We start from the raw sequence: 15,499 nt of genomic DNA, 5'->3' as shown, positions 1-15,499 counted from the left end.
AAGGAAATTATTGAAGACCTTGAGAAAAGCAGTTCCTGATGAGTGTTAGGGGCACTAAAAATTATACAAAAAGGCTTCTGGTGTCCCTTACAGCCACGGCTGCTGCCACCGCTGCTGTCCGGCGGCACTGAGGCTTCCCTTTTCCCTTGACCCCGAAAGGCAACACAGAAAAGACAGAGGAGCTGGAAGAGGACGACAATGAGCAGCTACATGGGAGTCCAGCAACATAGCCATGACACCACCTGCTGGTCCCTCTTTCACTTTTTTAAATGCCAAATTAATGTTCTTTTATTGTACAAATACATTCTTAAATATATATATATATATATTTACAAAATATATATATATATATACAAAAATTGAAATTCCAATTCCCAGAAAAAAAACACTATTAAAGTATTTAGTATATACATTTTTAGAAAATTTCCTGCCCCCCCACACATATTGCTTTCGTTGTTTTCTCTCCTTTTCTCCCTCTCTTTGCTCACCCATGTGTGTCTATATGTATGTGTGTGTATGTATGTATATATGTATTTGTGTATGTATGTATGCATAAATAAAACAAAATTTAAATATTTTTTTTCTCTACATAGAGATAATTGTGGTAGGCAGAAAAATAGCTCTCCAAAAACATATACACTCTATGATCCATAACCTGTGACTCTATTACCATACCTGACACAGTGCTTTGCATATGTGATTAAGGTTTAGAATCTTTAGATGGGAAAACTATTCTGAGTTATTTAATTGAGACTAATATAATATAATCTACTTAAGAGCTGGAGAGGAAAGCAGAAGAGTTCTTCTCACATTATATATGATCTGATATTGCTGGCTTTGACAATAGGAGAAGGCATGATCCAGATAAGGTCAAGGGTTCTAGCAACTGGGACCAGTCCACATTTGACAATTAGCAAGAAAACAGACCAAGTTACACAACTGCAAGGTATTGAATGCTGCCAACAAATTGAATAATTGAGGTAACAGAATCTCCCCTATAGCCTCCAGTAAGCAAGACAGTGCTATTGACACCTTGACTTTTAGCCTAGGGAGACCTGTGATTTCTAACCTATTGATGGGTGGGATGGTGAATTTGCTGTGCCAGTAAATTTGCAGTAATTTGTCAAGGCAACAATACAAAACTAATGTGGATATAAATTTTTATATGTAGCTATTTATTGAAATACAGTTTTGCAATTGCATTTTTCTCAAAATATGTGAACCTCTTTTCATGTCATTTACAAACCGAGCTCTCTTATATACACAGTTTTGTATAATATGGGTATAGTTTTGTATGACAAATTCTTAAAAATGAAATAGCTCACTTAAACAATGAATATACTTTATCAGATGCACCCAAATTGCCCTTCAAGAAAGTACTATCAATTAATATTCCCAAGTTATACATGAAAATGTTCATATAATCAAATCCTTGCTAAAAGTAAATATCATCAGTCATTTTAATGCCAGAGACCTTTATGGAAATCAAGACTATTTTTAAAATTATTGAATGCCATTATTTCTTCTTTTTCTGAATCTCACACTTTTCTAATATGACATATTATAGATCCATATGTGATTATGTAAGGATTTCCTCTTTCCTCTTGTCCTGGGAGATGTTTTTTTTTTTTTTTTTTTTTACTGTCTATGATGAATTGGCAGTATAAAAATGATTAAGTCAGAAAATATTTAAATACTATGTAGAATAAAATGTCTATATTCCTGAGTCCCAAAGGTTTTTGTTTGGACTGAACTCACTGTACAACTAACTGTTCACATTGGGTTAGACACTTCTTGTACCACAGTTGATGATGGTACAGTTGATAATGATGCTATCCTGAAGCCAGTTTCACTCCTCAGTCTCTTCCTATCATTACCAGTCCTCCCAGTCCAGGTTCTGAAAGTATTTGTTTCTAAATAACCTAAATGAAAACAGAGGTGTTGGGATATTTCACAAACACATAAGAGCTAAAATTCAGTGAGTTAGGGTATGGTTTCAATCAAGCTTGACTCAGAGAAGGCTTTTAAGGGAAATATATGTAAAATTACACTTGCTTACCAGGTGTCCCCAGATTCCTACTAGGCCTTCTTTCAATTTCTAAATTAAAAAATAGTATGAAATGTATGTACCCACCACTCAATTAAAATTTGGTCTTATTTAAGATGTAAGATTTTTTTTTTCTTTCCTCAAGTAGTTTTTAGTGCTTCTTTATAAAACATCCTACAGCTAATGGATTCTTGCTGTTTTAATTAATATCATTGCCATTGTAGTTGATTCCAATATTACTACTACTTTGGTTACTGTAAGTATAATTTTTGCTAAGATTCAAATCTTTAGTGTTTGTTGATTTGTTGTGGCTTTGACAATTTGTACATTTTTACAAGTTTAATGTTATATTATTTTCAAATGTGGGGACATCAAGTTATTTTTAGCATTTTTTGACTTTTATCAGCGTATGGTGCTTGTGTAACTCTTCCTGCATTCTTGTTATTGTATTTTTTTTTGAGCAACTTGAATGAGCCATTTATCATTATGAATCATTAATTCATAAGTTATTATTTAATCCCTTTATCTCTTCAAGTGGCTACCGTTTTGTTACTGTTTTATAATTTCATTGAAGTTTGGTCAAAATAGTTTACATATGAATTACTTAGTGTTTCTTAAAACCACCTTTTTGACCTAGAATGTAGTAAAGCTTTGCATGTTAATATTTGAGTAAAGATAAAGTGAATTACTTTTCAGATACAAGATACTAAGTATAATAAATCAATACCATTAAATGTTTAGTTTAAATCATGTATAGTCTAGAATTTGTATACTCCATCTCTTATTTCCGAATGAGGTCCATGCTAAAAATCTCATTGTGATGATTAGTTTTGTAAATTAACCTGTCAAATAAAAAATAAAAAGCTTATGACGTAAGATTAAGTTGTCTCATTTCTTTGGGTGAATATTGTGATCTCGGAATTTAGGATGAGTCTCTACCCAAACCTAAATTCTCCCTGTGGTTTTGACACTTAAGAATATTCTCTCCCTGTCTTTTTTTCTCTCACTCTGCTACAATACAAAGGTGTACCTTCTGGGGGCCAGCAAGTAGGGTGGTGGTTAAGGCACTGGATTCCCAGATGGATGACCCGCATTCAAGTACCAGATATGGTGGCTTGAAAAATCATACTGGGTGCATGTGCGTGTGTGTCCACAATCCCGAGAGGAGCACCAAGGAGAAAGAATAGAGGCATTGCCATCCTCCCTGGGGCATGATTTCTCACTGCTCCTTTCTCTGTCTCTCTGAGGCTAGCACTTACAACCTATGACAAATACCTTAAAAAAAATCCAAAAAACCCACACATTTAAAAATGTCCTTTCAGTCAGTATTTCTATGTGCATAGGAAAGAGACCTATTGATATTTATATGGGTAGGTTCACTCAGTGTTACACTTACCAATATGTTTTTTCTTGATGTTCAGAGTAAGGTAGAATGAAGAATTAGTACTTTTTCTTTCTTCCTGATACTGCTATCTTAGGTTGCATTGACCAAAATACTTTTTGAAATAGAATCTCATTCTTTTATTCTGCTCTGACTACCAAAATTAAAGGTATTATCAAGATGTTTTGAAGGGGTTGGCAGGTGGCGTGGTGGCTCAGGTGCTGGACTCCCATGTGGCTGACCATGGTTCAAGTCCTGGACCTGGCAGCTTGTTTTCTCCCTCTCCCTTTCTCTCTCTGCCTTTCTCTCTCGAATCAAATTAGAATCTAATAATAATAAGTAAAATAAAATAAAATAGTTCTTTAAAAATGTTCATTTATTTGTAGGGTTTTTGTTTTCTTTTGTTTTGTTTTAGAGAACATATTATGGTGTGTTGTGTAGCTCCATAGATATTAGGACCAAAGTATGGAAGAGACAGAGAAATGTACTTAGACTTATTTCAACAAAAACTTCAAAGCAAGTCTTTGTAAGAATCTGCTGTCTATTCTTGGCTGTTTCTAAGCAAAGTACAGTAACAACTTGTTCGGAGTGTTGTAGAAGAGATTGTTCTAAGAGAAACAATGCAACTGAAATTTAATGTTTTTTTTACGTTATGAAATTCTATTACTTTCCACAACTCCAACAAAGTTGTAGAAGATGAAGCCCAAAGTAATTGGTGGGGTAGGGGTGTGGGTGTGGATTAAGCCTAAATCATGTACCTACAGTTAGTAACAGTTTTCAGATGGGCAGGTTAGTATAGGTAGAGAGTATCACTGAGCAGTAGGAGAGATGGCACATATCTAGTCACGGTGCATTAGTGTCTGACAGCAGATCAATCAGAGGTGAACTTTCTACAACCACTTTTTGAGAAAACAGTGACACTAAATTTCTTCTATTTCCACCATTCAGGAGTAATCAAGCCCTGGGTAAGTGCTTAAATCAGAGAATGAGAAGTTTTCACCAGAAGGGTCTCAGCATGTATAGTTGGGAGTTACCTATGCTGTGTTTTATCCTGGGGTGTGGGCCAATCCTTAGAAAAGTCTTTATTAACGGGTCAAAAAGTCACCCTGACATTGGTGGCCAAGAGAAGGCCTCAGCACATATAGTTGGGAGTTACCTACACTGTGTTTAATCCTGGGGTGTGGGCCAATTCTCAGAAAAGTCTTTACTAATGGGTCAAAAAGTCACCCTGACATCAGTGGCCAAGGGAAGGTCTGTGCATTTACAGAGCTCTTGCTCTGCATTTGTAACATAATAAGGCCAGATTCTTCTTTGATCTGCATCATAATTTGTAAATTTATGAAGAATGAGGTTAGATTGAATTCCTTGCTATCAAGATGTTGACAGGTTCTCAGGATTTCTGGGTACTTATGGTGAAAGGAAGAGAACATTAGAGAGAAGGATGGAAGTTTTGATCCTTGAACTGTCTGCTGCTTTAAGCTCGTAGAAGTTTTGGTGTTTCATTCACGGGGTTTCTTGACATGGTATTTCTTTGCATTCAAAACTGCTCAGTTACCTTAGTTATACTGCTATAAAGCAATATATGATACAAAGAACAGAACTATTATTTCATTAATAAGAAAATAATTGCTGTGTTTCATATTACTCACTATGTATCTAACAAAGATTAATAAGTAAAGCAGTCACTATGTACTAGAATAGCCATGAAAGTACAATCTCGGTGGACATTGAAACATACTGTGATAGATGATTAGACTTTTGTTTCTGGATTTATTTTGTTTATTGTCTCGTTTTTTTGTTTTGTTGATACTTAGAATCTAAAACTACTTCTGATTTTGGAAGAACGCCACAGTGGGTGTCTTGTGCCCTATTTCTCATTAAGGAAGTAGAAAGGGCTGGCTTTCACCTTAAGGAAGCTAAATGAGCATAGACATGTAGCCTAGGCCTACCTAATTAGATGATCTCAACCAAAAATTTGAATCCTAAGGAAATGAAACAGATAATACAGGCAGAATTGAGAAGTTACTCATTGCGGAGTCAATGACACCAAGAGTGCAGTGCGGGGTGACAATGGCAGTGCCCAAATTGGTTCTTTTGCATGAGGTTAGGTTCCAATTTCAGACTCTCTTGATTCTTAATTGCCATCACCTAATGTACCAGCCTTCACCTTCCTGCTGCAATCTACTCAACAGTATTTCTCATGGTCTAATTATGTTTAGGTTTGCCAGATTATTTCTGTTGCTTTCAAAAAAGAACTCTGATTAATGCAGTCAGAAAGGAATAAAGAAATAATAATCATGATTTTTCTCACCTAAGATGACTTCTCATAATAATGAACAAAGATGTAAAATGGTGTGATAGGTCTAGGAAATCTTATGAAACTTCCAGGACTGGAGGTAAACAAAGACATTACATTTCCAGGAGAAAAATGTAATACCTATTGAAATAGAGACAAGAAAAAACTAGCTGAAGGTATAAACAGGAAATAAGGAGAATTCTCTTGCCTGCTACTGCCAAAATATTAATACATGAATAAGTGAATAAATAAATAAACTGATGCTTCTTTTCTAGTAGCAAAATCAACCTCAATGATACTATGGGGTGGGGATTGTTATACAAGATAATTACGAGAAATGACAGGCATTTGGTTTAGTTCACTGCGTTAAAAATCAGTCTTGACAAATACGTAATGAAAAAAATGTGCCTTTTCCCCTTTCATTCTTCTTTGGATTATTTTTCTTTGGACTTTCAGTGATTGATTATTCTATATGCAATACATTTTAAATGTCTATTTACTGTACAAAATCAACTTATGTGCAGCTTTTTTCTCTTCCAGGAACCTATCTATTAAATGAACTGCATATTTCTCTAGTGTTATATTTTAATTAAAAAAACAAATGTGTGCTAATAGTTAAAAAAGAAAAGAAATGCTACAGAGTTAAACTGAAAATTCTTTTTCATTCCCTATCCCTTTGATTATATAGGTGACTACGCACCTATGTCCTTTCAGATATTTCATATAAAATTGATATAAATTGATGTCACCTATTAGTATTAACTTAATAAACACCCATTTATCTTGGAGGCACTTCTAATAAGTACCTATATATACACCAAATTCTTTCATTTAGAAAGCTATTGAATCAAAAACATATGCAAGAAATAGAAAATGAAACCTGGCCATAATTATGGCCTCTCCACATGTGAAAGAAAATGCCAAGATTTAGCATGCAAAAACATTATCTATGTGATAACAAAACAAAACATGTTCTACTTACAAACATGTAGAGAAATAATACATATGTATGTACACACAGCCATTTTGTTAAAAAAAGAATGTGTAAAGGAAAAAGGATATTGACAGTATTATGTCTGTCAACGAAATCTCAATATTCCCTAAAGAATAGCAGTGGATAACCAAGCCCATAAGAGTTACAGGATGGAAATTAGCTGCAATTCCAATTTAGTTTACAGAGACTATTATGCAGTGACTCAGATGAGGATGGTAATGCAATGAGAATATACTTACCCTAATTTATTTACACTGGCACTTATAAAGTAGCCCGTTTTTAACTAAGTGGACATGCATTAATATATTTATAACATTAAATCCCTTCCTTCTCACTCCACACTAGAAAGTCTATTAACAATCCCTATAAAATATGAGAATAGAAAACAATGATTATCTCAATAGATGCAGAAAATGATTTAATCAATTAAATAATTACTATTGTAAAAAATATTTTGGAAATGTATATATATTTCAAAACTCTACATCAAACATTATACTTCATGATAAAACTTCAGCAATATTGGAGTAAAGTCAAGAATGAGAGAAGAATGTTCTCAATACTTGCATTAAACATTGTACTGGAGGTTCTGTTAATAAATAAGAGAAAAATGAATAAATTGTTTAAAAAATATTAAAGAATAGAAAAAATATTATTTACCAGGATATGATTACCAATATAAAATATCCAGAAATGTAACAAAGAAATGAAGCAATCAAACAAATCAGCCGACCTTCTAGAGATGAGACCAATGTACAGAAATCAATGTCCTTTTATGGAACATTAATAATCAATTAGAAAATGCAACTTAAAAACAGACACCTTCAATTTTAGCACAAAAAACCTAGAAGCCTACCAAATGAAAGATGTTCTAAACTTTAGTTAATGAAATTGCAAAGCATTATATATAATTTATGTCCTGTATTACTTGAATAAATATACCATGTTCATGGAGAAGTAGACATTTTCCTGAAATAATCTGTAAATTTAAATCTTAAATTACATTAAGGGCAAATCAAAATGTAAATGGTGAACTCTGCCCCAATGGATATTGGCTGGCTCATCCTAAGATGTATATGAACAATGGAACCATGGATAGCTAAGATAATTATAAGAATAATGATAAGAAGCAGGGGCTTGCAAAAACGTTTGAAAACAGAGTTGAGTGCACAAATGTGAAGTATGTTATTATTTGTCTTTTTCATCTCTAAAATATTTTATAATTACACTTTACAACTTTTAAGAAGAGACCAATTTATGATTTCTGGTTGAAAGCATCTTACAACAAAGGAAAAGACATACAATCATAATGTAAAATAATATTAAATTCAACAAGCATACCCTGGAATATAAAGGTTTAGATCACTAAAAGATACCATTAAAACTAAAAAACCTAGGTCCAGCAGATGGTGTAATGGCTATATTGCTGGACTTCCACATAGTAACTGCAGTTTAAGTCCTTGATCCCGTGGCTTCTTAAAACTTAGGGTGGACACAGGTATGCCCCAAATCCCCAGGAGAATGAAGGAGAAGGGACTGAAGCATGGCCATCCCTCCAGGGAGTGACTTCTTGCTTTCTGTTTCTCTCTGTCTCTCTGGCAAGCAAACGCACCCTATAGGAAAAATCTAAAGAAAAATAAAAAGACTACCACAAATTAAAAGATTTTTTTTTGCAGCATGATCAATAAGAGAGAAGTATTGAAACCATAAAGATGATCTAAAATTAGTTTCCAAAAAATAAACAATTCAATACAATGAGCAAAGAATTAAGAACAGAAACCTTAATGGCCATAGTTGTATAAAAAAAATCCACATTTCCATGAGAAAAGGGAAAAATGCAAATTAAGAGCATTGAAATGCGATTGTCAGGCAAAAGTTTAAGTCTGACAATACCAGATCTTAAGGATAATGATGTTCTACACTAGCTGATGTGAAATGGTTCTTTATATACCTGAACCTCAAAACCTAAATGTATCGGAAAAAAGAAGTTGAAGGGGGAAGTGGAGTAAGACTCATTTATTTACTTAAAATATAAGTATTTTTAGGACATTGTACATGTATAACTATTTCCAAACAAGCAAGGGAATGAGTGATACAAAATTCAGCAATGAAAGGAGATGCTTTTGGAAACCTTCACAGAAGGCTAGGCTTCAAAACAGTTAAGATTCGTAGTAGGTGCGTGGGTATTTTATTATTATTCCTTAAAATGTGTACATATGACATATACTCATAAATATATTTCAAAATTAAAATTTATTTTTAAAAATCCAGTGACATTTTAAGAAAATCTTTAAAAAATTGTTCAAATTAGGAAATTCTAGTCTCTGACAAAACTCTTCGCATGCATCACTAAATTCCAGCTTGTGATTCAGGATTTCCTTGTTACTATGTATCCATAACAAGAGAGAATTCTCTTGACTACTAAGGCTGATGTAAGATAGAAACCTTCAGCGTAAGCTCTACTTCAAAATTTACTTTTCTTTACACCTGCCTTATTCTCAATTATTTCTGTTAAGGTACTGCAGTAAAATGTAATTTTATAGAATACATGTGCAGGTTTACAACGTCATTTTTGTCTACCTCGGACTTCCAAGTCAAGTTCCATTCTCTAAAAAGGCAAAAACACTCCTTTAACATACAAAGTTTGTAAACAAGCAGTGCACTCCAGTTAAAAGTAACTCTGAACGCCTAGCATTAAACTCTCCTCCTATCCCCCCAAAGAACCCTTTGACCTCTATTAGAGCTTCCCGGATGAGCCTTAGAGGGGTCAGTCATCGGTTGCAGAAAACTCAGAGTCCAGCCTGACCCCGACCCACGCTTTTTCTCTACTCGCCTGGCAGGCTCCGAAGTGCACCCTCTGCTCCGAGCCCCCCACGCCCCAGGGAGCCCAGGACTAGTGCCAGGAGGACCCTTGCCCCGCCCCCTCGGCCGGCTCCGTCCTCGCCCCGCCCCCTCGGGGCTTCCGGAACGCCCTGCGCGCGCCTTTTGGGAGGCGGGGCTGTTCGGGCCCGCAGCGAGTGGGCGGTCGGCTTTCTCTGTACTCCTTGCCTCTGCCGAGTCTGCGAACCCTTGGTGGTGGTCAGCGCCCAGGCCCCGGTGAGTAGCTGCCGGGGCAGGGCCCCACGTACGCCGCGGCGGGCGGGCACTTTTTTTCGTGCTGGCCCACCAGCCAATCTGCTCGCCGCTTTCCTGCCGACGCCCTTTGACCTCGCGCCCCTCGGGCGACATCGTGGGCTGCACAGAGATCAGAGCCTCGGGACCCCTAGGCGGCTGATCCTGCCACTCTTAGCCCTGATTTTTGTCTGGGTTAGTTTTATTGCCTTTTTACCCTGCTTTACCCCGACCCCACAGGCCTCGTTTTCGCCTCCTCTTTGGAGCGGACGCTCCTATCGCCGCTGTTGTTCCACCTCTTTCCAGCAAGTTGGGAATTTAGAGACAAAAGAAGCCTTTTTCATCCCTGTCCTTGTACGCTCTGTGTCTAGGCCTTTAGCTGACGCGGATAGTGAAGGGCCAGTGGCTACCGGGCCGGCCCTGGCGGGAAGGTCGCAGTCGCCGGGCTCCCTGCACCTTTGGGCGAGGGGAGAAGCGAGCAGGAAGGCGAGGCCAGCGAGGGGAAGGGTTTCCATGCACCTGCGATCGCGCCGCCACTGTCATAAACTGATGCCCTTCGCTGAGTGTCAGGATGCGTCTGTGCTGGACGAGTGGTGGCGTTTTACCGTTTTCCAAAGGGAAGCTTGACGTACAGGCAGTTAAAACAGTTTGCTTAATTTTATTAGTGCAAGATCCTACGGATAAGTGTTAGGAGAAAATCTTAAAGAGCTTAAAAAATAAGGGAGGATAATGTTATCATGTGAACTTTAAAACAAATAAAATAACGGGACGGGAATGGCTGTTCATAGCAAAGTAAGCATTAGTTCGAAAGAAACGTACAAACTAAAACTAGGTATTGGGGATACTAAGTCATGTTTTCAAGTCCCTTTTCTGACCCCATGTTACTCTGTTCATATTGAACTGAAAAAACAATGGAGGCCTGTAAATTTTGTGGATATTCAGGCCTTACTCATAAACCATGTCTACAGTGGTTGTTATTTACTTGATAAATACGCGTGAACAGAAAGTAAATAGAATAAACCTGCCTTTGGATTGTATGGGCTACAGTTAAGTAGGTAACAGTTAATTGGTTTTTAAGTCTATACTCAAAGAAACTATGGTCACGTGTAAGCAGCTTTCATCCAAGTCACAAAATATTTTCTGTGGTAAATTCTTGAAAGTTGATTTGTCCTGTATCTTGTGGGAAGGCAGACTACCCTGGGGGTAAGAGCCTGGGTTCTAGAACCACTTCTTCTACCCCTTGCTAGTTGCTTAACCTCATACAGATTGCTTAGCCACTTGCTAGCCCAGACTTTAAAGTTACCATTACTGTGCTCAGTTTCATGATCTATTAAATGGTTTTAAAAAGTTCTACTACTTCACAGATTGTTGGGAAGATCAAAATGAAAGAATGAGGTTGTTGTCTAACTGAGTTTCTTTTAACTGGAGGGTGCAATTGTTTACAATAACCCTGACCTGGGCAAGGACACCTTGAGGAAGAAACTGAAGTTCTAGATGTGTGTTCTATTATTAGTTACATTTATCTCAAGTGGTTTCAAACAAAATAAAATTAGAAAAAAACAATGTCGAGGAAAAAAAAGCACCACAGACTGTAATCGAATTGCCTAATAATAATTAAAAGGTACTATTTTGGCTATTCTTAATCACGTGATTATAGCAAATACTTTCTTAAATAGTTGATTTTATACTGTTTCAGGGTCTCTTATATCATTTAATTAGCTGAGAACGTGTAATAACTTTATAACTTTTATTATACCTCTTTAGACCTCCAAGTTAATTATCAAAAGATTAAAAGCATAAGCTTAAAAATATAAATTATTTCAAGACAATCTGTTATGAATAATGTAAACTGTCCTTATAGAGAAAAACACTTCTTTCAATAGCCCATTATTTAAGTAGGTTCTTACTTGGGAACCTATTCATCTGTAATTGTAGTTTCTTCTCTTAGATTGATGTCCGAAAATTTGTTGTTGAAGTTAAATAAGTAGTTCCTTTAATCCTGTGAAAAAGATCCTCAAATGTTTTAGGTATTTCAGGGGTCATTATGGTTTTCTGATGTAGAAGAACATTTTTATTAAAAAGAATTTTTTAAATCATTAGATTGGGACCAGTGGGTGACATAATGGTTATGTCACTGGACTACTATGTATTCGATTGCAGTTTGAGTCCCAGACCTGATGCTTTGAAACTCAATGTGCATGCATGCCCAAAATCCCAAAAGGACAATGGAAGAGAGAGGATTCTGGCATGGCCATCCCCCCTGAGGGTAGTTTCTCACTTTCTGTCTCTTTGTCTCTGTCTCTCTGGTGAGCCCACGTACCCTATAGCAAAAATATTCTATAGGGACCAGCAGTTAGCGTAATGGCTATGTCGCTGAACTCCCACATAGTCGACCACAGTTCGTGTCCTGGACCCAGCAGCTTAAACTCACATGGCGTGCTTGTGTGTATGTGCCCAAGATCCCGAGAGGATAGTGGAAGATAAGGGATTGTGGCATGGCCATCACCCCAGGGGGATGATTTCTCACTTTCTGTGTCTCTCTCTGGCAAGTACACGTGCCCTGTAACAAAAACCTCTCAAAAAAAAAAAAAGATTATTTCTATATGCTGTGTAACTGTTCAGTGTTGACTGAAAGCATATCAGATGCGTATATAGTCAGTAGGTCACTAGAATCTATCTGTACATATACTGCCCAAATATATACACATGTCGAAAACAACAGGACCAGAAGATCAGTTGTTTAAACTGAAAATAGTCACTGACTTTGCGTAAGGTGTATTCGACTCTATTAGAGTATAAAGATAAATACTGCATTTCTGGACCTTAAGAAGTAATCTAGTGGAGATATAAAACATGTAAATAAATAGCATGATGTGTAATACATAATGTCAGAAATACAAATTTAAAAAGTAAATAATACTTTATAGTGCAGAATATGAGAGAGTACTTTTCACTCTGGAATCATTACAAGTATCAGGAAGAGGAGGCAGCATCTCATCTTTGAATTAAATAGAATGAGCATTTAGAATAAAGCGTGCTGATTTTTAATTGCTTTCCAGACACTGATCTTTAATAATCAATGTCATCATCATAAATAATTGGTCATATTTATTTAGTATGAAGCCAGATGTGGTTCTAAGAGTTTTACAATATTAATGCATTTCATCCCCGTAAAATCCTGTGAGTGAGGTAATAACTCATTTTTTAAATGAGAACAAAAGCACAGAAAGGTCAGTCACTTTTATAGGTCAAGTAACTAAAAAATGGCACAACTGGAGTTTGAATTGAGACATTCAAACTGCTGAACTATACTTTTAGTCACAAATGATCTGCCTTTTGATAGGCTGAGATTACTTATTACTAACGCTGAGAAATGGTGGCTGGGTTAGAGCCAGTGGTTCATCTCTGAATACTGAGCTGGTAGATCATGTATAGTGATATGATAACTAAACCTTTTAATGAATGAAGTAATACTGAACAAAAATGGGATCAGCTTAATAAATTACATTTATAGGCAATAGAAAAAACAGGCAGCTTCCATAAACAGACATTTTGTGTTTTGTACTCATGCATAGATCTGGAAAATGAATCTAACAAACATAAACAAAAAAAGGTTCGGCTATTTGTCTCCTATATTTATGTACATTTATTCTTAAATTCTGATAATTTTGATTCCAGAGTGAAAAATAACTCATATGTATTCTACTATTAAATAATCTACTTTTAAAATCTGTATTTCTTACTTTATATATTATACATCATGCAATTTATTTTTATGTGTTTTATATTCCTTACTACATTGTTCCTGAAAGTCCAGAAATGTAGGGACCAGCAGTTAGCATAATGGCTATGTTGCTGGACTCCCACTGGACCCGGTGACTTAAAACTCACACCAGGCACGTGTGCATGCATGCCCAAGATCCCGAGAGGAGAATGGAAGAGAAGGGATTGCGGCGTGGCCATCCCCTCTGGGGGGGTGATTTCTCACTTTCTGTCTCTGTCTCTCTCTGTCTGGCGAGTGCATGCGCCCTATAGCGAAAAAACCTCTCCAAAAAAAAAAAAAAAGGAAGTCCAGAAATGTAGTCTTTATACATTCTAATAGAACCCAACAGTATTGAGCATCTGATTAAGATATTACTCTTGTAGAGTTTGTTTCACAAACATTGTTATGCCTGGTTTGCAGAACAGCTTTGCCAAAAGATGTAGTGAAGTTTACTCAGGATCACACATGTAGGCCAACATGGCTGACTGAACTTAATCTTCAGATTTCAAGATCAAGATTCTCTTCATTATATATCCTGATGCATCTACCAGCTCATCCCTTAGCTGAGTCAATGTCTTACTAATTTCTAAATCAGTAGCTATTTTCTCCATTTTCTACGACTCTTCAACAATCATTACCGCCGATTATTTCTTTATAAGATACCTAACACAGATAAATGTTCCTTATGAAGTATTATGTCCTAATTTTAGAAGATAAGGTAAGGAAATACTAGTGTTTACTTGCCCAAAGGTAATAATTATGTGTGTTTAATTGTATTTCCTTCCTCTGTGTGTAGCTTTAATGTAGTTGGAATGAAATGATGTCCACAGAATTAGTTTTTCTTCTTTATGTCTTCTTTCTTTAAGCTAAAGGGAAGGATTTATCATTATTTCAATAACTTGGAAATGTCAGGGCAACAAATTAAAGAGGCAGGCCAAAGTGGTCATAACCTTCCTTTACTCTCTTATCTAATGCAATGGAATGGCACGTTCCATATATAAAAATGTCACCTGCAGTGCAGCCCTTGAAGGACTTGACTATATGAGTTTGGCACTTCTCAGAAATAAGCAGCTATTATGCTAATAGCTCATGTCCTCTAATTTGTGAGGAGGGCTCTTTTTTTTTTCTTTTAAAATTTTCAATAATTTTACAGAAAGTGATAAAAATAGTACAGTTGAGTAAATTCTCTGTTTCCTACAGACTCTCCAGATTATAATGTTTTAGCATATGTGCTTATTTTATATACCCCCCCACTCACTCATATGTTGTACTGTATATAAGTATACATTATATGTAATACACGTGTATACAGATATATGTGTACATCAATATACATGTCTTATCTGACGTTTCCTCATGATTAGATCTGGATTAATTTGACACAGCTACCACAGCATTGAAGCTGTATCCTTCTCAGACATCTTTTCTGGAGACTCATAATTGTATCTTTTCAAAATTGATGAAGTTAACTTTGTTAACTTGTTTAAGTTGGTGTTTGTTATGTTTCCCTTTGTAATTAATTGAATATTTTCTAGAGAAACACTTTACCAGTATGGAGTTATCCTGTTTATCTTCAAACTTCTCCTCTTTCGTTTAGTATCCACTGGTAATTCTGTACCTGTAACAGTTGTTATTCTGTGTTTTAGTCCTGCTTGTGCTGCTGTAAAAAAATACCGAGAATGGATAACTTTAAAAGAGTTCACATTTATTTCTTAAGAATGTGGGAGGCTCGGAAGTCTGAGATCAGGAAACCAGCATGTTTCGCTATCTGGTGAGGGTTGCACTCTGCTTCTGAGATGACGCTTTTATGCTATGTGGCCTGACAGCAAATTAACTCACCCAAGCCCTTTAAATCAACATTAGTCTATTCATGAGGCTGGAGCATCCTTTAGGTTCCTTCTCCAGTA

General features: G+C 36.2%; 1 protein-coding gene across 3 annotated transcripts in view; it reads left to right on the top strand.

The window, feature by feature from the left end:
• Positions 1–9,712: 9,712 nt before the first annotated feature.
• Positions 9,713–15,499, top strand: part of MANEA (mannosidase endo-alpha) — a 35,409-nt gene continuing 29,622 nt past the window's right edge. For 2 of the 3 annotated variants that reach the window (XM_006156108.3, XM_006156109.3), the window contains exon 1: positions 9,713–9,814. The gene's annotated coding sequence lies outside the window, so the exon portion shown is untranslated. Of the gene's footprint in view, positions 9,815–9,890; positions 10,025–15,499 lie in introns of those variants that run through there. The other variant, XM_006156111.3, reaches the window with a different exon arrangement.

Source organism: Tupaia chinensis, unplaced genomic scaffold, assembly GCF_000334495.1.
Source record: "Tupaia chinensis unplaced genomic scaffold, TupChi_1.0 Scaffold000478_3, whole genome shotgun sequence".
NCBI lineage: Eukaryota > Metazoa > Chordata > Mammalia > Scandentia > Tupaiidae > Tupaia > Tupaia belangeri.
Note: the sequence above shows the minus strand (reverse complement) of the source record. Positions and strands in the feature narration are given on the sequence as shown.